The sequence below is a fragment of the Vicugna pacos genome, chromosome 2 (genome assembly GCF_048564905.1).
Source record: "Vicugna pacos chromosome 2, VicPac4, whole genome shotgun sequence".
NCBI classification, from domain to species: Eukaryota; Metazoa; Chordata; class Mammalia; order Artiodactyla; family Camelidae; genus Vicugna; species Vicugna pacos.
The window spans coordinates 97,339,272-97,363,448 of NC_132988.1; positions in this window are offsets into that span (position 1 = coordinate 97,339,272).

Here is a 24,177-nt window from a genome sequence, read left to right on the forward strand (position 1 = left end):
AGACTTCTTTTTTATAAAATTGCTTTTTTTTAAAGTTATGTTGCCTCAAATTATTTTCAGAAATAGTTGACAAGTTAGAAATAAATACATAGGTAAAACAAGTGAACAACGAATTATCAAACGGCAGGGTTACTAGGAACCCCTGTATTATTGCATCCCTTCTGATGCTGGTATATAACACATTAGGTTGGACGGACTTATCTGTGATTAGGAAAGGGTCTAAATGCTTGGTAAGGAAACATGTCTCTGGTTCTCTTGCAATTTCCTGTTGCCATTGGTAACCAAGCAATGAGAGATTTAAGTATTAAAAGTTTTAAACAGGGCTCCTAGGAGCAAAATGCCCAGGCCCTTGCTGACGATTTTGATGATTCCTCTTAAGGAGGTAAAATTGCAATATGTTATTTAGCTTCATTTTCTTAGCCAACATCTAAGAAAATATTTATATTTTTCTCTAGCTCAAAAACAGAGAAATTCAGCAATTGATTACTGTTTTAAATATTTTTATTTACATAAACTAATTGACTCTTTCATTAACCAACTTTATCTGAAAGTTCAAGGTTTACTAGAATTTGTAGAAACCCAGAATATTCTTGCAAAAAAACTGCCCATTCAGCCTTAATATGATTCTTACTTTTACAAAAGTCTTTTGATCAACTTGGGAATAGAGTTCTGAAAGTTTATTTTAAAACTGATTTTATATTATCTCAAAGAAAAGAATGATTGTGAACACTGTATTTTTCCCCAAAAATTAAAATCTGAAATGTACTACTTAAAATTATCTGATCTAAGAAAAACTGAATTCAAAGTGACTTAAAAGACATGCAGTATGAGTTTATATGAATTGTTCTATATTTCTTTATGTCAAATAATACTGAATAAACATATTTATTCTGATATATCTAGCCAAATGACTTCCACTAAATCAGTATACTGGTAGTAATCCCTAAGTTTCCAATGATTTCTCAGAACATCTGGTAGAGTTGAAAACACATATACGCCAATTTCAATTTATGTACATCCTAGATTAATATATAAATCTGGGAATTGGTAAATACTTAATCCTTACATTTAATTGCGTAAAATCTTTCATGATTAGGGCTTAGCACATCAATTAACAACAGTTACCCTGAAAATACAAAGCAAAGACAAAAAATGAAGAACTTTTCCAGAATTCTAAGACCAATGTCCTTTTTCTTGTCAGAATCTCTTTCAACAAAATAATAAATTTAATACATTCAAATGTACCTCCACTACTTTACCTCTCTCTAGAGAAAGAATCTTTTGTGTGAATTCAAAGCCCACTTACCATAGATGCTTGGTTATTTTAATTCCATCCATTCCATGATTTAAGTAAAAAGACAAAACACCTTTAGGAATGATAGCACTTTGAAATAAATTCACGTGAAGGGATCATCAAATATCTTATGAAAATCACATGGGTAGAATAGAATTCAAGAAAACTGGAGATTAATTACCTTTGAAATGTGGAGATAGGGGCAAAGAAAGAGAAGGCAATTGCTGCTGGCCTCTATTTATTTGGCTTATATTTTTCCTAGACTTGGTTTCCTTCTTTGTGGCATTTGTGCATTTATGTCTCTGTGTGGTGTCCTATAGAAGGAGGATTTCTTTGTACATATGTATACAATTTTGGAAGGTATCTGGAAGGAACACAGGAGCCAAAAAAAAAAAAAAAAAAGGTTTGCTTCATTCCATCCCTGCCCTTAATTGATAACACATTTTTGTCAAGTAGTCAACACATGATGAGAGAATCGTTCAGAAGTACACCACAGTGCAAACAGAAAAGGTCGTCTTTAATTCATTCATTCATTCTTCATTTATTCAGCTAGTCATTTGTTCAACAAATACTTATTTTGTGCCTCTTCTGCATAGAAACTAGAAGTGGAATGGTGAGTTAAAATGACATGATTCTTGTTTTTGTAGAATTTGATGGAGGAGGTAATTATAATAAAGCAGCCATAGGCATACTGTAGGTGTATAATTCCCGTCTGTGATCACTGCTATAAAGATAAGGTAGAGAATGAAAGTTTATCAATGTTCATGACTTAGGCCAGATACCTAAAATTTCAGCTGACATTTGAAAGATTAGAAGTTATTTTGTTTTGTCTTTAAATAGGTGAGAGCTGAAAATGCAGAGGTTTAATGCCAGGATTTCTTTTCGGAATCAAGGGAGATTCAGATTAATTTATTTCATTGCAAAGCAGGAAAGCTAGGGCACTGGAGCACTGCGCACGTGCTGGGTTAATTTCTCTGGGCAGGCTGCAACAAGTCCATTAGAGAGGATTTGTCTTTCCTGCGTCCCTTTTCCTTTTCTTTTCTTGTATGTTTTGTTCTCCCAGTAGCCAACTTTCTAAGACTTTCATCTAATCTCCCAGCTTCAACCATTATCCCCATATGGTTGATTCTTAAATCCGTTTTTTCAGCCCAAACCAATCTCTGTGATTTCAGCCTTAAATGTACTCTTTCCTGATAGCTGTTTTATTGATACCCTGATCTTTCCTTAAGTATAATATATCTGATGAAAGCATCTCATTTTTCCCTTCATTCTCTCTGTCTTTTAAAAAAAAAAATCTTTTTTGTAGCAGGGAAGAAGTTAATCAGTTTTTTGTTATTTATTTGTTTGTTTGTTTCTTTGTTTGTTTATTAATGGAGGTACTGGGAATTGAACCCAGGACCCTGTGCATGCTAAGCATGCACTCTACCAGTGAGGTATACCCTCCTCCCTTCTCCTTCTATTCTTATTCCTGATGGTTGTCTTACAGCTCTGAGCCTGGAAATTTTAGGACAACTTTGGCTCCTCTCATAATTATTTACCAATTTATTCATTTATTCATTCTTTTCCCTGCTTCTCTGTGTGTGTGTGATGTGTGTGTATGTATCTAGGTGTGTCGTTTCCTTGACTTTTTGTTACGATTTTCCAACTATGTGTACAACCTCAATCAACATAATACAGATTTTTGTTTTTGTTTGTTTGGGGTTAACTTTTACATAAATGGAATCATACCAAGTATATTCATTTAATATTTATACAGTGTGTTGGGTGTATTTCTTTTTCATTTTCTTTGCAGTATATAATTACATAAATATACTGTGTCTAAAATTATTAGACCTTTGAGTTATTTCCAGTGTATGACTATGACAAATAGTACTGCAAGGGTGATTTTTGTAAATGTATCTTGGGGCGCATATGATGGAAATGTCCTTATGTGTGCAATCCAAAATGTTAGCCAGTAGTTATATATGGCTGAATAGCATTTGAAATGTGGTTAACGTAACTGAAGAGTTAAATTTTTAGTTTGATTTTATTTCAATTTGAATTTAAATTACCATGCGTAGCTACTGGCTACTGTATTGGACAGTGTAGATCTGTGGCAAATAGCTAGAAGCAGAATTTCTGGGTCATATGATATGTTCATCTTCAAATTTTAAAGATAATGCCACACAATTTTCCAAAATTGTTGCAAAATTTTTCTCAGTAGTGTAAGAAAATACGTATTAGTTAGCATCCTTGCCAACACTAAGCATTGTCAAACTTTTACATTTTTCACAATCTGATCAGTATAAAATGATATTTTATTAAGGTTTAGTTTGCATTTGTGGATTATTAATGAATTGAATATTGATTTCATATTATTATTAATTTTCTTAAATGTTTTTATGAGTATGTGTGTGTTCACATGCACGTGTATACATGGGTTGCCTGTTAAATAGTTTGCTTATCTTCCTCTTCAGCTGTCTAGCTTTTTTCCCCAAAAGGTGCATGTTTCTATATATTCTAGAATTAGTTCTTTCTTTTTGGGGAGGAGAAGGGGTAACATACATTACAAATACCATTTTCTTCCTCTCTTTCAATTCTCTTTTCACTCTTCATATATGTATTTGGTAAATAAAAGTTATTTTTAATGCAGGCAAGTGTCTAAATAAATGCCTATTAAGTAAATATATGTTTATATTTAACTTCCTCAGATCTCCAAAAACTATTAATTTGTGTAAGATCCCAGCCAATGCCAGTCCAGTCAATGCCATTTTAACCCACGCTCATTTCTCCTGTGAACTGTCTCCTCTTAATAGGATATCCTCACTTACTCCCTGAATATCTCAGTCACTCATTCAACCATCGTTCTCATTCTCTGAAAGGTATGTTCCATTAGGCTAACAGAAGCACTTGGGTAACATTTAAAGCCCACAGATTCAGATTGTTTGCACCCTCTAAATACAGGCTGGTATCCCCATGGGATTTACTAGAATCAAGAAACCCAAGTCTTACTAGTCTTGAATACATTCATTTGTTAATATATCAGTGGCCTTGTATTGTTTCTGTTTGCAACTCTATTTCCCAAAGTAATGTGAATCATACCAGCTCCACTGAGTCTCTCTTCTTAGGGAAGGGCTCCTCTAATCAGGAACATTTATTCAATCTGAAAAAAAATCATGGTCTTAGCGCCCTTGAAATTTAATTACTCTTTAACATAGTATTGTCCAGTAATAGTTTAGATTATTGTTTAATAGACATTCATTCATCTTCTCCAACTGAGGATAAAATGTATATCCTTGTCCCCCTGACACTGGGCTTGTATATTTGACGTGCTTTTGATGCAGGAAAAATGGATGTGGGGCGTGAGGAGGGCTGTGTCCCAGGCTTTGGTTGAGCCCCTGGGACGTGCCCCGCCAAGTGTGGGTCCTTGGCTTCACGCAGGAAAGATTTCAAGAGCGAGCCACAGTTAAGTAAAGGTAGATTTATTCAGAGAAATACAGTGAAAGGCAAGAGAAAGGCCATAGGTGTAGGGGTTGGGTGCTCAGATTAAAAGTGGGTACACACTCCATAGACAGTGTGTGGGGCCGCCTCTGAAGAGGGAGAGAGAGGGCGGACAGCCATGAGGTGCTGTGTTGCCAGTTTTTATGGGCTTGGTGGTTTCATATGCTCATAATGGAATAATGGAAGGACCAGTCTAACTAGCCTGGGGAACGGGCTGGGATTCCCAGGAAGTTGGCCATTTCCACTCTTTGACCTTCTGTGGCTAGCCTTGGGACTGCCTGCGGGCGTGTTATTCACTATGTTAATATATTACAATGAGCGTATAATGAAGCTCAAGTTCTGCTAGAAGGCAAATCTCCCACCATCTTGAGCCTCAGGGCCTACTAGGGGTTGAATCTTCCACCATTCTGATGTTAACTGCTGTAACTCCTTGAAAGGCTGTGCCCTGCCCCCTTCCTGTCTTACTTTGACTAATACAGTGTTAATACACGTTTTCAAATTAGAGTCTTCAAATAAATTTGTGATCTGGTTTTTTGCTGTGAGAAGCTTATCCTTATGGTAACCACACCCTCTTCAGTCTCGAGCCCAGAATGAATCTAATTGCCAGGCTAGTGCAAGACAATTGATCCCACACAAAGCAGAGCCAGTCAGCCAAACCAACCTTGGTCAGCTGAAGCAGTCTACCTGCAGACCTGCAAGTGTGAGAATGGACGATTATGTTGTAAGTCACTGAGATTTGGAATGGTTTGTTATATAGCATTCCTTTGACAACAACTGACTATCACTTGCTGTGATGGTTAATTTTATGTTTCAACTTGACTGGCCACAGGGTGCCCAGATTAAACATTATCTCTAGATGGGTCAGTGAGGCTGTTTCTGGATGAGATTAGCATTTGAATGAGTGACTTAGTAAAATACATTGCCCTCTAAGTGTAGGTGGGCACAATCCAATCCTTTGAGAGCTTAAATAGAACAAAAACACAGGGGAAGGAGGAATTCATCCCTTTTTGCTTCCTGCCTGCCTACTTGAATGGAGACATATTTCATCTTTTCCAGCTCTGAGACTGGCATTAAACCATTGCCTCCCTTGGTTTTCAGGCCTTCAGACTCCGACTGAACGACACCTCTGGCTTTCCTAGGTCTCCAGCTCGCATATGGCAGATTGTGGGACTTCTCATTCTCCATAAACACATGAACCAAACTGTCATTAATTTCCTTTAATATGTATATTAAATATTAATATTAAACAGAATCAGCAGTATCAGTATTAGTATTAAATATTAATATTAACCCAAATCATTAAACTATCTATTTCTCTGGAGAACCCTAAGACACCTGCCCTAATGCAAACAGTTGTATCTGACAGCTTCTGGTTCCCTGTTCTCTATATTCTTTTATCAGAATCATTTGATCTATTCTTCCTCTTTGGTTCTAGCCCTCTCGTCTTCCTTTGACCCTTTTCAGGGTGTACATCTGTTCATTATACAAATCTCAAGATGAAGATACTTTGATTTTCTTAGTGCTTTAAGAGCAGAAAGAAAACACAAGTTTGTTAGCATACTACATCAAAAACAGCCTAATTAATCTTTTCATAATATAAAGTATGACTTCTAAGCCAGCACAAAATGTCTATTATTCAGACAAATCCTAATGTTATAGCTGCCTTTGCAGGCTATTTCTACATGGGGACACCGATTTACCAATCCAAGTTTCCACTTAGTGTTGGACTCAACTTGTTATATTGCTGCCTAGTTCACCTTATATTTTTTAAATCTAACTCACCAACAACAACTTTTAAATGCACTGATTGTTGTCTGAAATATTCTAACTGGAATTCCTAGTCTTCTCTTCAAATACCGAATGTAACCATCCCAGTCCTATAACTAGATAGTCGGTGCTTGGTTACTGACTTCCTGTCTGAACTTTAAGAAACTGCCTCTCAGTAACTTTTTGCAAAGGGTTTCCTCTAGGGAAACATTTTGTTTACTAATCTGAGATCTTTCTTTTTCCTTCTGTTAGACTTTCCTGAGCTCTAGCGGTCCCCACTGATTTTGTCATGAATAAAATATCTTTCTCTTTCCTACTCCACATTTCAAAGCCGTTCGTTCGAGATACATTGTTCTGGTTCCACTTCCCTTTCTTTTCACATAAGACTAGTTTCGTCTTCGAGTTCCCAACGTAGCTTCCTGCCTTCCTCCATTCTCTGATATTTCTCTGGTTTTCTCACTGTCATGTCTAAAGTGAAGATTATCTATTGTACTACAGTTCTCTGTTCATGAGAATTTATAAAGAATTGTATTCTATAATAGACATTGGCATCAAAACATCTTAGAAGCAGAGGCTGCATAATCTTTGGCAATTTACTTAACATTCTGTGCTTCAGTGTCCCTCTGTTAAGATAATTATAGTATTTGCTTCACAGAGCTCTTCCAGGAACTAAATGCTATAGTTTATATATATCACTTAGAATAGTCTTAGGACATTTTGAAATAGTCATTAAAATGCTGTTATCAATATTACTATCCTTACCAGGTTTTGTACGGAGTAAATGAGATATGTCATGAAAAGATCTAGCATTGAACCTGGCCCATTGTAAGCACTCTATGAATATTAATTATTATTATCATTATAATTAAAAATATCTCACCTGCCACTCAAGGTCTGTAACCGTTTCCAGGTACTTCAGTCTGTCACATCTGAGATCCCAGCATACTTAATAGACATGCACATTCAATTTTACCTTCATCTGCTCAAGTTTGTGTCCTAGTATGTTGTAACTTACGATACGAATCACTCATGTTCCCTTCTTTTTTTTTTTTTTTGAGATATAAATGACAGATAGCATTATATTAGCTTCAGGTGTGCACAACAGTGATTCAATGTTTGTATATATTGCAAGATGATACAATAAGTCTAGTTAACATCCGTCACCACATACAGTTATAATTTTTTTCCTTGTGACTCATTTTCCTTTCTAACTAATAAAATATAAAGAGAAAAAAAAGATTCACCCCAATAAGACTAAAACTATTAACTTTATTATTGCACAGGAAAGTTTTTAATAACCTTCGATATATTGCAATTCTTGACAAAACAGGTCAAAGACTATAGCATGTTAAAGCTTCTTATCCCATGCCTAAACGTAGACCATAAGAAGTGGGGACAGTTTGCTCTGCATTGGTAGATTCACTCCAATTATTTACTGTCTAGCTCCTTGGAGTACTGAATACCTGATTAGCAACCAGTTTCTGGCCGAAGAATTAATGTAATAAAACCCATGGTCTTACAAGTAAGTGATCTTATCTCCTGATAAACGCATGGCCCTGTAAACATCCTGGATTCTGACCATTCGTACTAGTATTTCTACTATTATGTGGAAGAGTGAGGGGGTAAAAAAGTATGTTATTTTCATTTAGAAACTCCCCTTACTTAGAATGAAGTAGGTTGCCTTCCTTTTATGACATAAGAAAAAAAATGCATTCTTCAGGGACTTCAGCAGATTTTACTACAAGCTTGTATGTGTGTGACATACTACATCACTTTACTCTTTTATATTTAGTAATATATATTTTACTCTTTTATTTTTAGTAATTGCTAAAGTATCTGGTATATAGTGCAGAATCAGTAATTGTTGAAGAATAAATAGATATATTGATGTTCAAGTAGTCAGAGTTTACCGAAACCTTCTGTGTGAATTAATCAGGTTTTATCTTTTGAGTTTCTTTTGTTCAAAAATCATTTTGCTTTTTAAAGGTGAGACATCATATATACCACTCATCTTAACACTAAAATCTACAGTAGGCCCACTGACATTCACTTAACATTTAATCTGCTTATAGGTGGGAGAGGTGGTTTGTAATATCTTTTAACAATCATGTGAATTCACATAATTAACACTAAAAAGGGACAGCAAGATGTTAGATGGTTCATGTAATATATAGAAGCATACATTTTTTTTACAAAGCCCTCTTGATTAGGCTATTTAAAACTATATTAATAAGAAATTTTGAAACAAATGGAGAACACTGAAAACATTAGGAGTCGTTTTATGTCTATAAAAGTATGTGCATTTACATACACCCAGACACAACCAATTATACTTAACTCCTCAAGTACCATGTAAGGAAACTTGCTTGGAATCAAACTCTTGGCCTTTCCTCAACTTTCATTCTATGATTTCCCTAGAGGAGATGTGAGATACCTGATTCACTTCACTGGATGAAGAGAGTGGACATGCTCAGATCGATCAGCTCCTTTTTCTTGTTTTCTTTAAGAAAATTGACCCGTACAAGATAGGCAATTGGGTCTGCCGTCCACCACTTATTGATAGGTTAGAAAGTCCATTTGGCATACATATGAGCCATGTATTTTAACATTTATCACTAATAAAGCTGATAATTTGATCTCTGTCATGCTTTTGTATCCATCAATTGACTCTAAATTCATGTGAAAAAAATTGATGGTCTTTGAAAATCTCTAGTATTTTGAATACATATACATATACACACATACACACATATACATATATATACATATGCACGTATGCACATGTCTATATTGTGTATCTGTGTATTTGCGTGGTATGAATATGTGTGTGCACATATGTACACAAATATGTGGGTTGAATTGACTGTATTATTTCTTAAGCATTAAAATATATTCTACACAATTTAAAATGTCTCCCTTTGGTTTTGTAATTTATTCTGAGAGAGAACTCAAAACTTCAAAGCTTGCAGTCCTAAGTGTGTGTGTATGTGTTTTAAATTCTAGAGCATTTTATACTGAACTCTGCTGTGATTTAAACTGTGTAGGCTGTTTGATTTCAAACTTTCTCAGAAATACCTTACACCTTAATTTTCTAAAACCGGAGACACAACGGTAAAAGCCTGGGTCCTGGAGGAAGGCGGTGGGTGGCTCTGGTAGGTTGCTCTTTTCAGTCCTGCTCCCTGAGCGTCCCCCAGAGCAGCACTGTCCTCTTTGGACCCACATGAGCTTTCAAGTTCTTCTTCTATGGTCTGTTCTGCTTGGGCAAATCCTGCTGTGCTTGCTCTTTCCAGGTAAAGCTCCTGTTGTTTGATATAGTATTAATATTAATATTCTACTAGAACAGTACATTGCTCTGTTCAGAAGATTAAATACACCTAGCGAGAATCGCCCAGAGGGACATAAAATCTGGAAGCGTGGTTTTGCTATGAGGACAAAAAAAATGAGCTAAACAGTTTTATTGCAATTTCTGTGTCTAACTAAATAACACTATATTGTATCTTCAGCTAAAAACATTGTTCTGTTTATTTAAATATCAAATTCCTCAATTCTGTTAAAGATCACAGACACCAAAAAGAATGACAGACATATAGGTGGTATTTTAATGTTTAAACACAAACTATTTATACCCTTAAAATCTATAGGCTCTTTTGCTACTTCCAAGGAAGCTGTGTTTTAAGCACTTAGGAAATTTGTAAATATTTGAGCATCTATGTGTATATTGCTAGCTTTAAATAAATTCCTAAATTTACTCCAGTTCCATCTTGATTCCACAATATGTCCTAACTCCTCATTCCAGCCCAGATATTTATTAACTGGATGACCTGCAGGAAGTTTTTTAACTCCTCTGCACCTCTCTAAAATAGAAATTATATATATATATATAATTATATATATATATATAAAACACTGAGCAAGTAGTTCTTATATTATCTATAAACATAAATATAAAAATATATATATATAAAACACTAAGCAAGCAGCTCTTATCACATTATCTATAATTTAATTTAAAATATTTCAACATAAAGGGTATTTATATAGAGAGATAGAAGAAGATATAGATAATGATGAATGATATAGCTATAGATCATCTCCTCTCTGGCCTGATTTAGCATTTTAACATATAATTACAAACACTACTCTGAAAGTAACCAATAGAACTATCTTTATATCCCATCAGCATTAAACAGCTTGCAAATTATCTTAATGATTATTAGAAGTGATTTTTTCATTGGTAAAATAATTGGCAGTAAAAAATTCAGATAATAAAAAAATACTTTTAGGAACGTCTATTCTAATAAGAAAAGTAAAGGCATTTTGTGAAGCCAGCATGGAGTCCTATGCTTGCAATCCTGTTCCTCTTTTGTTCAAATAACAGGTGAGTGTGTCATCTGACCCTTTCTGAAGGATAACTAAACCCTGTAGTCTTTAATACAAGGCACTCATTGGATGGCCTAAAAGGCAGAAAATAGATACTTCACCAGGTTTGCAGAAGAGGCTGTATGGATGTGTGTACTTGTGCTTGTGTGCAAATGTGCTTGCTTGCTAATGAATGTGACAGAATTTGAGCTGAGACTGATTTTTTTACTGTAACATCCCTTGTGGGGGTAAGTTCCTTGGAGAAAAACATGTTTAGCTCCCAGCTTATCCCTAGCTATGGGAGGCTACCAATAGTGACTCAAACATTCTCTTAAATCTGAAAAGCAAATTCGTTTTTAGGTCAGTTTGTAAAGCAAACTAAGTAAAAGCAACTAAGATCTTTAATACATCGACTTTATATTTGAACACTAAGATAAAGAGGTTTTTTTTTTTAATGTAAGAATTGACATCAGAACCTCCATTATACACACATGGGCAGAATACTGCCTTCTAGTAAGTATTTTAAAAGATGGTTACAGCAAAATTAATTCCCTATTTAAAAAAGAAAAGTGGTTGGTGAAAAATAAGTGAAACAATTTGAATTCAAACTGTAGTAGTGGAAGACAGGTGCCTTTTTTTTAATAAAAATAGAAGAAAAAGTGTTCATGTTTTTCTGCTAAATAGAAATGCTTATACTTTTTATTCCTGTTTTCATGCTTTTTTACTTAAGGATTATTTTCTTAGATGAGAAAATGTTACTTCTGTATTTTTAAATGTTACTGAATTTGAATGAAAATGAGTATTTGAATTCGTTTTATTAATTACATCATTATCATTTCTTGCTCTCTGACACTGACTTCATGAACATTCTTAGAGTCCTTACAGGTTTCTTCCAAAGTTCTTCGATTGTTTTGTAGAATCAAACTATACTCATCTTCCAAATTTCACATTCATTTTCATCATCTGCTCCTTCATATGAACGCCTCTCATCAAAGCTGAACAATCCTCTTTTATTTCTTTATCCTTTCCTACCTCCAATCCATATAAAACTGTACAATCCTTCAAAACACGTCAGTCTTCTTCCATTGTTGAAAGCATTCCAGAAACCACACATCAAATCATTGATGGTGAATTTTGAGGACATTCATATCTGAATAATTCAAATCAGAGTGGCGATATCATTTAAAACTATATGATATTCTTTCATTTTTTAAAGGAGAGCAAAGTCAGGGTCAAAGAAATTATATCACTTATTCATGTAGGGCTGGCAAGAAGCACCTTGTCTCTTCAGAATGATTATTGCCAATACTAAAACAAACATTTTCATCTGGTACCCCAGATATGTCACAAGATACTAAATATAGATATTAACAGTATAATCATACAATTGTTGAATGAAAGAAGGTTCAAACTATAAAAAATTAACAAATGTTGAAACTCATGTCCATTTTTGTAGCCTTTCTATAGAGTATTTTTGGCTCTAATGGATTTATTTGATTTCAGAGGATGTGTCTTGTTCCTTTCTGGTATCTATTCATCTCAAAAGTTAGTATAATGTTTTCCAATAAAGCATTAGGTAAATATTCAAATATTGAGTAAATGAAAACCAAATGAATGAATGAATGGAGATTCAGAACTATGTAGAGCAAATCCTCAGATATTCAGGATTGTCTTTGATTTCTATAAATTTATCTCTTTTTTATTTTTTTATTTTTTTATTTTTTTAACATTTTTTATTGATTTATAATCATTTTACAATGTTGTGTCAAATTCCAGTGTTCAGCACAATTTTCTATAAATCTATCTTTAAGTGGTTAAACTGACATCAAATTTCATGACATTTCTAAAATTAAGTTCTATCACAGTATTCTAATTACATTCATATTTGCTCTAAAAAAATTAAATGAGTAGCCAGGATTACTTTTTCATCTTCTTCCTATTTCATGAGCACAGTTGTTATTGTGTTTAATTATATATCTGCCCAGTGTTCCTTATTCCTTTGTCTGAACACTGAATGTGTATGTGGTTCCAATGTCTGTTTCATTTCTCATGATACCTCTCTATAATTCCCAGGGACAGTTAGAAGAAACAGTGTATCAGTGTTTGAAAAAAATTCTATCTGAGACAAAACGATAAGTGAAACACGTTTTCAATTGAGAAAAAAATAACTGGGTGAATAATAATTAATAGAAAATGTAAAATGCATTTGAATTTGTGCTACTATGTTCACATTGATTTGAGTATCCTTTTTCCTTGCTTTAGAAAATTCTACTTGCTAACTAATTGATATAAATTGACAGATAAATACAAACATTTTTAATAAGTGATGCTTTATAATATAATAAAAAATTAGAATTTTTTGAATAGAAAAGCTTACCTATATAATTTTTGATTGAATATGTTTCATGCACAAAAAAAATTTTTTGCAAAATAGTTTGTATCCCAGATAGACAGATGATTGTTTGATAATTTTTAATAAATCCATTAAAGATACAAGCAGCTTTTACTCCTTTTATTTCTAGAAATCACATTTTTTCCATATACTATAAAGATATCTGAAATACCTTAGAATGGTACAGACAAATTATATTATCCATGCACAGTAATCTAATTTTTTACTAAGTGACCTATATCTTTTTAAGCACTTATGAGGACAATTGTCTTATTTTTATTGTCACTGTGTGAATCACCTCAAAGTTACAAGCCACACACATCACAGTTACATGAATAAACTAGTAAATTCAGCATTTTTAGCTACAATATTTTCAAAGCATCCTGAACACTTCTTGAGTTATTATTAGGTGTTATTCATTTTAACATCATTTAGAAAGTGAAATGCATTGTTTTTGAAAGCAAAATAGTAGAGCACTGAGGGGAACAAAATCATTCCCAAAATCTTTACAAATCATTGTTATATGTAATTTCATACTGTTTTACTTTTTTAAAATGACTTTTACCTTTGGGTTTTAAATGGTTATGAATACTATGAAGAATTCTTCAAATCGTGGTCTATCATAATGGTTGACTATCTGCTCTGTGTACTCTAATGACTCTCTAGTGGGTAGCATTAAACATTACATCTGTCTTATTACATATAGCACCACTCTCTGTGCTACAATTCACTTTTATAACCTCTTAAGTGAGTTACACAGAAAACCAAGGCCTCCGATATTCTACACCATTCAACCTAGTGTTCTTCATCTATTGGAGATCAGAAAATATTCATTGAATGAATGAGTGACCAAATAAAATAATTGAAACTGGCTTTGCCATATTTTCATTGATTGATTGTTTTTATTTATTTGTCTATTTATTCAGGTATTTATTTTTGTAGATAGGGAGAAGCAATACTATAAACTTTAAAAAGAATTTTTCTCCTTTTTGTCACAATTTTAGTTCTTCAGTTGTTTTGGGGGATTTATGCCTTGGAACACATGAAGTTATTACTTCTCCAGCAAATCGTGTAAATTTATATTCTAAACTCTATATTTATTCCTCGGAAGACATACCATTAAATACATATAAGCATCTACAGCCTCTCCAACAATATTGATATACAAGATCCATGATATAAATAACAAAAGGAAAAATCACACTAAGAAATGCTAAAGCTGCACACTGGTAAGAATTCCTGGCAGAGATTTTCCATTGTTCTATTGCTCTAAACTAGCCCCGAACTCAAAGAATGAAAGAATACCAAAGGCAGAAACATTCAGAATAAGGAGTAATGGTCAACCCACTAAGAAGGCGATCTTTAGAGTCTTAACTAGTGAAATTGGATTGTGCACAGAAATGTAGACTAAGCAGAAACTGAGTATAAACTGAGGTTGTTCTCAAGAATCAGATAGATACACACTTCAATTTTCCACCTTGTTAAGCTCTGTTACGAAGGGTGATTTATTTAAACTCCTTGAATCTCAGTTTTCTACAATGCAGCAAATCTCTCAGTAGGCCAGATTTTAAGTCAAGTACAAACACAAACCTTGTGAACATCAGTTGAAGATTTGTACCATCAGGCAGAAATTGTTGGATCTATGCAATGGTGGGGAAAACATAGGAAGTAGAATAAAAATTGAAATAAGAATTTTAAAAATCATGCTGTCCTGGATCTGATAATAGCTACCTTCGTGACCTTGAGCTAATTACTTAATGGTTCTGGGCCTCATGTTTCTCAATGAAAAACTGAGAAGATTGACATAGATGGCTTCTGATGACATAAACACAAAACTTTGCAAACGCTAAGCTTCATACATTGTTCTTGGAGCACTTCCCCATGATGTCTCTTGATGTAACAGCAAAATTGTGCTGCTCCTATAAGTCCAGAAAGGAGTGTGCCTAAACCATAAGCTTGTGGGTAAGTTAGGACACAAGCAGAATGCTACGCCTCCTGCAAACTCTTCGGAGTATTAATAAGTCTCTGAATTCCCTGGGCCAGTTTACACTGCTAAGCTTCATTCTGCTCTCAGCTTTCATATTGCTTTTTGCTTCACTCATAAAAGAGCTATTCTTCTTCCTTGCCATGAAGAAGAGATGAAGTTCAATAACGTTCCCTTGTAATGACTCTTCATGCTGTTCCTTTCTCCAATAAAAACAGACCTAAAATTTCAGCTAGTTCTAAGAGATGTATGGGATGGATGATGGATATAAAGTGCCACATATTTTTTCTGTGAATATAACTATCCGGCAATGAGAAACCTATAATTGCCTGCCACTTCCTTTGGAAACATCTAAAATATTGGTGCCTCTGTAACTTCTCACAAAAGCTTTTGAAGTTCTCCCGAGACACAGAAAGAACAAGGAATGTAAGATATGTGCTGTATAATCATTTTAGGATGAAAGATGTAAATTGCTTAATAAATTTTGTACACATATATACATACATATGCATTTTTATGTACATACATTCACATTGAAATACTTTGACTCAGATATCAAGCAACAGTACTAATGGTTAGCTTACCTCTACTGGTGTGGGCTTTTAACTGTAAAACTGTGCATAAAAGAAAGGAAATGAAGAAAATGCTTCAACAAATAAAATGAAAGCCCCAAGGTCAAGTGAAATGTCACTGATGATACTATATCAGGTTGAATAGCACCAAAATAATGCATGACTCAAGTCTTGCACATCGCTGTGGTGTCTACTGCATCTGTTTCTCATGTTCCAACTTTCTTTTTTTCTGTCTTACCTTTACCCTAACACTTCTCTTTATTCTTAATTTTTACTGTGAAATGGATCTTTCTGTATATAGCACTTGGATTTTACTCCACTCAACTGCCTGCAAAAATCCCTTGTATATCTCATATTAACCAATTCTCAAAAAAAGTTTGATTGGGTAGGTTAACAGAGTTTCTAAATCAGTCTTCCTCATAAAGCCACTGGCCTCCCTTACATTTAGCATAACTTTTAGTCAGGCAACAATCTGTAGTACAATCAGCTCTGAGGAAATCCTTCTGGTCATCAGACCCAAGGCATGGCAACCCACATACACGGAACTGTGTCTGGGCACTTGACTCAAAAGGGGGCCATTGGTTTAACAAGAACTCAGAGGGTAATTCATCTTACAATACTCACATAAATCTATTTTTAATAAGTATGAATAATTACTTCAAAAATGGATATGTGAGCATGTATATGAATGTACACATAAAAATATATATATAATACAGACATTTGCTTATGTATTTGATGTAATAATAACTGTTGATGACATGTATTTGCATTTGATAAATTGATAGCACTATGTGATAGATAGATGATAGATAGAACAAAGAATAAAATATTAGTATTCTTTTTAAAAATATGTCTGTGCTATTTAACATTCTATATTCACTTACATCTAATTATCTTCAACAGAGTTTTTGGAAAGTTGAACTTGAGGTCATTTTTTTCCCTGAGGGTGTGATTTAAATTTCACTTATTTACTCACTTGTTTCAAAAGTCATCACCACATTGATCAGTCACCACGGTGAAATGTTGCAGTGCTTTATGTGCTAAAGGAAAATACATTGCTTTTGAAATTAAAGTTTACATTTCTATGAGTACCTGAAAATATGTCCACAAATACACTATCAAGGGCAAAATTAATTCTTAGCAATTCCTTATTAGAGAAGTGTTGTCTGTATTATTCATCTTCATAAACTGTATACCCCTCTTTTCTACCAGCTCCAAAACATTTTTTAAAACAAGATTGATCACTACAATTTACACAATTGAGCAAATCAGCAATGGTATTGATCTAACTTTTCAAGAACATTGCCTGAGCTACTGAATTAACTAGAATTTATTTAAGCTACCTGTTTAAAATGTCCCAGACATTGGTTAGTAAATAGCTTACTCGTCTTAACTTTGGTGTTTCTTCCTTGGTTCATGTGATAACAGATGTAGAAATGCTACTTATTCTGTTTGCCTTATCTGTAAATACTTAAAGCGCAAATGATCACTATATTTTCTACAATTTTTTACAAACCATATGTTAAGGCAGCTGTAATGTGCTAATAATGGCTTCTATTTAAAGCATAACACTGAACTTGATGCTGTGGGTAATTATGCAACATAAATTTTTAAAAATACACTTATTTTCATGATTAAGACTTATACATAATTAGAGTAATTAATAGATGAAATTGGTAAGCTTCTGAATTTATAGAACTTGGGCTTAATCTTGGCTCCAGTGTTCAACAAGAACTGTGTGTCTTTGAACAATCTGCTTAACATTTTTGTGCCTCTATTTCTTTATAAATAAATGTGGATAATAATAACATTCATTGTGATAATGCATGTAACATGCTTTCTATAATTCTTGACAGTTGCTTAGTTAATGTGAAGCCATAGTGTCAGAGAGATCGGGCAAGAGGACTAACACGTGTTGTTCACACCCAGTTTCCAGGCCACATCCCTGGTGACTTCTTCTCTGACCCACAGGCTGCAAGTGTTCTCCTCTACTGCTAAGATGGAAGTAGAGAGAGTATAAAGTTAAAAATTTAAATTGATCATCAGTGTCCCCCTGAAACAGGACGAATAAGCAATGAAACATACAATATTTTGACAAAAGTCTTAGTGTTCACACGAGACTCCCTTCCGGGCACCTCTGTTTTAGGGGAAAAATTCTTAGGAACTCAGTTACATGGAGGAATATAAGAAATGCTTATTAGTATGGGTTTATGGTTTGTTAGTTTTCCAACACAAGTGGCCAAATGATGAAAGTGCAAGTTAATATTGATGCATTTAAGTTTAATATGGGTCATATATTCACTGAGTCTAATGATGGGAGGCAGTAGTTTGATCAAGCCAGCTTGTAGTAAGTAGCTCGCCAGAGCCAATTTGTAAATATTCAGAAAATTTGTGAGATAGTTTTCAGACAGTTATGTTGGAAAATTAAATTATGTAGTTACAGTTAAATAAATTATATTTTAAAGTGTTTTAAATACACAAAAGTCATCATGTCCCAATCATTTTACTACATTTTCCTCTAATTTATGCTATTATAGTTACATCTCTTGCATTTCTGGAACTGCATGTTACTACACATCTCTTTCCAACTCTGTGGTGGGCCCCTTATATCAAAGTTTAAAATCAGCTATGGTAGGAATATATATACCACAGAACTCTACAAACACTACAAATCAGGGCTTGATTTTCTTTTTTTTTTTTTAATTGTCTAAACTGAAGAAAAATGGAGAATTTTAATAATGGAGAATAAACTTAAGAGTGCTGTGTCTTTGGCCATTAACATTATGAATACCTGCCTCACACAATAACTGGTCAGCAGGTTATACTGTGTGAGACCTGGCTTCTTGCCTTCATTAGGATCTAATTCTGAAAGATCATCCCGGCTCCACAGCTACCTGTAGGACTGGCACAAGCCTCTGCTGCAGAAGTATCACAGTTCAGCTTATCCTATCATCTGCTTCCTTCACTCTTAGAGATGTTGTTCCCAAGGGTATCGCCAAATAAACTTATTGCATGCAAATCTCTCTCTGAGTCTGTTTCCTGAGAAACTCAAACTAAGATAGTTGGTGTTTTGAGTGATTTGGAAAGCAATTTATAAAATGGGATTTTGTAGCAGGCGGGCAAAGGGGCCCTTTCACGGATGGATCACTTCGGGTATATTGTTATGGTACAACGTTAAAATTGTGACTGGGGTTGAACTAGGTTGAGATGCCAGTGTAAGCATATGAATTGTCAGGTGTGGTATCTCAGGACATTGAGAGGCACAAAAGAATCAGTGATTATAAGGACTGTGTAATAATCTGGCTGAGGTTAATAGATCTGTTAAAGACAATAAAAGGCTGAAGGTAAATAATCACCAGTGTATGGCAAAATGTGAAAACCAGAGGGATTAACAAACGGGTAGTATATAAAGAGATAATCCTCTCCTTCAACAAGAGGCCAGAAGGAAAATGAGAAGCAGTCCCAGGATTTCATGAAGAGGGTATCAGAGTTTCAAAAGTTAAATTCTCAACTCCAGAAAATCTGTTATGCCAAGATTAGATGTTTTACAGAGAAAATGGACATTGTATGAGTTGGATTAGGGACATGGGGATTGATGCACTGAAAAATCATGAGTCCTTAGATTCCCGGAAATACTTTGGGTTTACTGAAGTGGCCATCTCCTCCATGTCAGCCCTCCCTTATTTAAAGACAGTACAGGGTCCGTATTATAGAATAAAACATGCACCACCCCATTCCCACCTGCCTTCCTGGCCACTAGAGGAGGAACTGGGATCAAAACACAACAGAATCTGGATAAGCAAGTGCTCCATCTGGTAAAAGAAAAAAGAGACTATATGCTGAAGAAGCTGCAGGTCTTTAAGCCGAAATGTTCTGGCAAGAGCCACAGAACCACATTTGTGGTTGGACCCTGAGGATACTGGGAAGCAACAGAAAATTGGATAAGTTCTTTGATATGGCTGCACTTTCTCAGAACACAGGATTTAACACCTCAATGAGGATTCTGGGAGATGTGCTAAAATGATGCTAGAATGACTTTTGGAAGCTTGGAGAAGCAATATTCCATAGTAAAACTGATAAACCAAAAATGCAAGGCAGATGGTAGAAGGAAGAATAATAAGGTTCAGCAAAGTGGGGATATTAGAATAAATACACTAATAAAACCCATCTGCCTATTCTTTTTGACGGGAAGACCAGAGGGCATTCCATTCACTAAAGCAATAAGGAATGCAGTGTTTAAAAGATTACTAGCACTTCTTAACAAGTTTGTTACGCCTTCTGAAATTGTTCCATTGTTCCTGGATGTTTTGTTTTGTTGTTAATTTTCATTTTTGTCTCTCCTCATTTCAGTTTGGGGAGTTACTACTGATGTATCTTTAAGCTCATTTATTCTTTCCTTGGCTATGTCTAGTTTACTAATACATCCAAAGCAATTCATTAAAATTATCATTTAATTTTTCCTACCTATTAATGACATTTGCAGCTTCTCCTGGTGAGCAGGTCTCATTTGTGACCTTCTGGATTCACTTATCTTTACAGATGTTGAGATGGCATTTTGTAAGATCAAAGAAAGTCACTGATTTTGAGTTTGTTCAGCTTGTATTTGTTGTAAAGATGGGAGTAATGATTACTAAACTGTTCACATGGTGGAGCTGAAACCAGAAGTCTTTTCATACCCTTTTAATAACCAGTGCTCCAGTTAGCTGAAGTAACATTCCTTTTCTTTTTACCTAAATTATACTCATCTTTGCACACATCAGTGTCTCATTCCGGTATACCACCTAAGCATAACTTTTCAGATTTAGTATTCTTCCTAGACTAAATATTTCAGATGAAAGATGGTAGATGTTTCCTCTCCCTGCTTAGCTTGGTCTCAGGCCTATGTTCTATTCCTGACCAATAAGAGGTTCTGGTAGGTGCTATGACTGTTGAGGCCATAGTTAAAACATGCAGGAACAACAGAGAAATCTCACTGTAGAAGGATCTTATTTGAAATGAATTGGAGAATAATTAATGGTAACTGAGCTGTATACAGAGGCCTTACTATGACTTGACCTCCTGTTTGTTTTACTGCAGCCAACTCCCCCTTAGTCCCTGTTTTTCAAGCCTTTGAATTTTTAAACTATCCATTATCTTTCCAATAAATTCATTCTCTTCTTAAGCTAACCAGGGTTAGTTTTTCTTACATACATACAACCATGGAAACTGATTGATATAAGAGAACTGTATTCAAAACACTATAAAATTATTTGTATTTGCTTATTGAAAATTAAAGCCCACTATAATAATATCTTCATTATCATATCATAGGTTATTTTTTTTTAACTTTTAATCCTCTGGTAGGAATAATGGAAATTAAATACCTAAAAATCTAATACATACAAAGCACTATCACCTAATGAAAGTTAATTTACAATTTAGGTTCTTAATTTTCCACCCTTTCTCCTATAAGAAAGTTTTTTAATGCCAAAAATAAATACTATACAGGAAGTTATAACTAGAATTAGTTATTAAAATACAGTGTTAAAATGTTTGTTACCAAGTCCAAGCTCATAATGCTCGCTGCACAACAGGCCAATAAATCAAAAGATGAATCATGGGGGGAAGGAACAGTGACTTTATTCAAAAAGCCAGTAGACCAAGAAGATTGTGGTCTAGCATTCCAAAGAACCATCTTACCTGAGTTAAAATTCAGGCTTCTTTTATACTAAAAGAGGAGGGAGTAAAGTCAAGCATTTCCTTCCCACACCCCCCCCCCCCCCCCCCCCGTCAGCCTCCCTAGGGGATGTGTTAATTTCTTCCTTCCTGCAGTCATTCACAGGTGGGCCTGGTCAGGATGTTTCTCCTGAGCTGAACGCTCATTCCCTGGGAGGCAGGGTTCCCAGAGATGGGCCATTTAAGTTCACAGGCAACATCCCTTTAGTGATTAACAAGCAATAGAGTACAAGGGTTAAAGTAAATGAAACAGATCTAATACAGAGTCAGAGTTATTCTTCCCTATTACATATTCACTAACAGAATAAATCTGTCAGTGAAATATGAACTTCAAAATATGGCAAATTGATATTCATTTCAAGATAAAGCTATTTCTTGTGGGATTAATTTCTTATATTTACTACAGGTACAAAAAGACTGACTTTTCTATGTATATTACATAAATGTAAAATACCTAATTGATAGGTTCACAGAAAGTAGAAATTAATGAGGGAAGAAAACATTTTTAATAAAAATCTCTGCACCCTAGTTGAAACATATTTATTCTATTACGGTATAAACATTTTTTATTGGTTTTTCAATCTAGGGTGTTAAAAGTGAAACAAGCAGCCCAAAATGGAGCCATTCGTGCTAAGATTCACCAAGACTTAATATTGAACCTAATTGCCCAGGAGTAAAATTTCAAATCAATCAGTCTGGATATTCTTGGTCAGCCCTAGTGAGGTAATCTGCATGATAAACCCTCCTGCATTTTCCCCTAAGGGCAGGTGACTTAGGCTCCACAATCTTTCTTTTTCTTTTGCTAATAACCTCTTTGTCCAGCTCCTTTGTAAAACTCTTCCATTTTTTAGAGCGCCTTCTGGAGCCTTTCTGTTTACTAGATGGGATACTGCCTGGTTCATGGATTGCTGAATAAAATCAATTAGATCTTCAAATTTACTCAGCTGAATATTTTTTTAAACAGGGGAAATAAGAATATGTATTAAGTATTTAGTGATGTTTAGCACAAAATAAGGAAATGTCAATGTCATGTCATGGGCAATATTTTTAAAATAAAATATCCATGAGCACTATTTTATAATTCACAATTTATCTTATATTGTAAATTAAATTATTATTTTATTATAAAATATTATTAAAATTATAATAATTATTAGGTTTATATTCAATTTCAATTTCCCTGTGAGCTGAACCAATTCATAATAATTGAGATTACTTGAAAAGGTCTAGGAAGGCAACGAGGAACTAGCTAGAACTATAAGGAAAAAAGATACTTGGTTATAGATATTCTGCTAAGCAGAAGTACTCAACTGTGTGCCAAGCGGTGAGTGATTTCCTACCTTTCTTTAGGCACTCTGTCAGGTGTCATCCTCCTTGGATTTTATGTGCGCACATACCCACATATACATGTGATACAGAATTATATGGAAATTAGAATAAAGTTATATAGCACAGCAGTTGTGCAACAGGACTGGTGGTCATCTTGAAGATCAGAAAATTTGCTATAAATTAAAATTCACAGACATGTCTAACATTTCTACAGTTAGCTGAGCTGACATCAACGTTAAGAAATCCCCTTTAGAAGGTGTAAATCTTCACACTATTAGTGTTCTTATAGGTAGCTCTTAAGTTCTCATTGTTGCTGGTGTGTTAATGAGTAGAGAAACTTGACACAGAAAGTTAGGTTATGGAAAAAATGTTACTGGTTTTTGCATCTCCAGATTTATAACTTATGTAAATGTTTGTATGTTTTTTTTTAAATTTAATTCCCAAATCAAAACTTTCAGTTAAAACAGTTTATTACAAAGAAAATAATTAAGATTTTTGGATTTTTTTTTAATTTAAGCTGATTTTTAACTTTAATTTTGGTTAATTTGCATTGTTTTCCAGCCCATCAACATACCTTTCCAGTCACTATTTCTTTTCACATTTTCCAATTTTCAATGCCTATCCTCAAGTCTCACAGTCAACACCCATAGCACCTAGTAAGTCTGAGAGTCAACGCCCACCTCAGCCATTAGATAGCTCTAATTTTAGCAAAATTCCCCTCAAGTGATTTTCTTGGCCCCTACTTTCTAACTCATGTAACATATCTAGGTACTCCATCTCTAATTTTCTCAAACCCTTTTGTTTTTTTAATGCACTCCTCTTGTTAAGCCTTTCAGATACCTTTCATTGCCAAGAAAATAGTCTTTTATAATTTTACATCGACCTATCATTCCCAGTCTAAGTTGAATCCACAAATTATTACCTATAATCTTGAAACCCAATTGCTGATTTCTTTTTTCTTTTGTACCTTTATACTATTCCCTCATTCCTAGGATAATCCACCCCCTCAGATCTGTTTTTAAAATTATACAGATTTGACTTGGAGTGATCTAATACCATTTTTATTTCCTTCTCGTAATCTTTGTCATGTTTTATCTTATCTGAGTATCCTAGACTTTCTCACTTTTTATTGTGATCCCCCTATGTCTTTGTAAATATCTTTGTGTAAATCAGTACTTCGCCAAAATAGTAAAATTTTTCATATAATCACTATCAATTACATATTTGATGAGTGATTATTGAATAAATAAAAGGACAAAGAAAAAGCAACAGAAAAAATAAA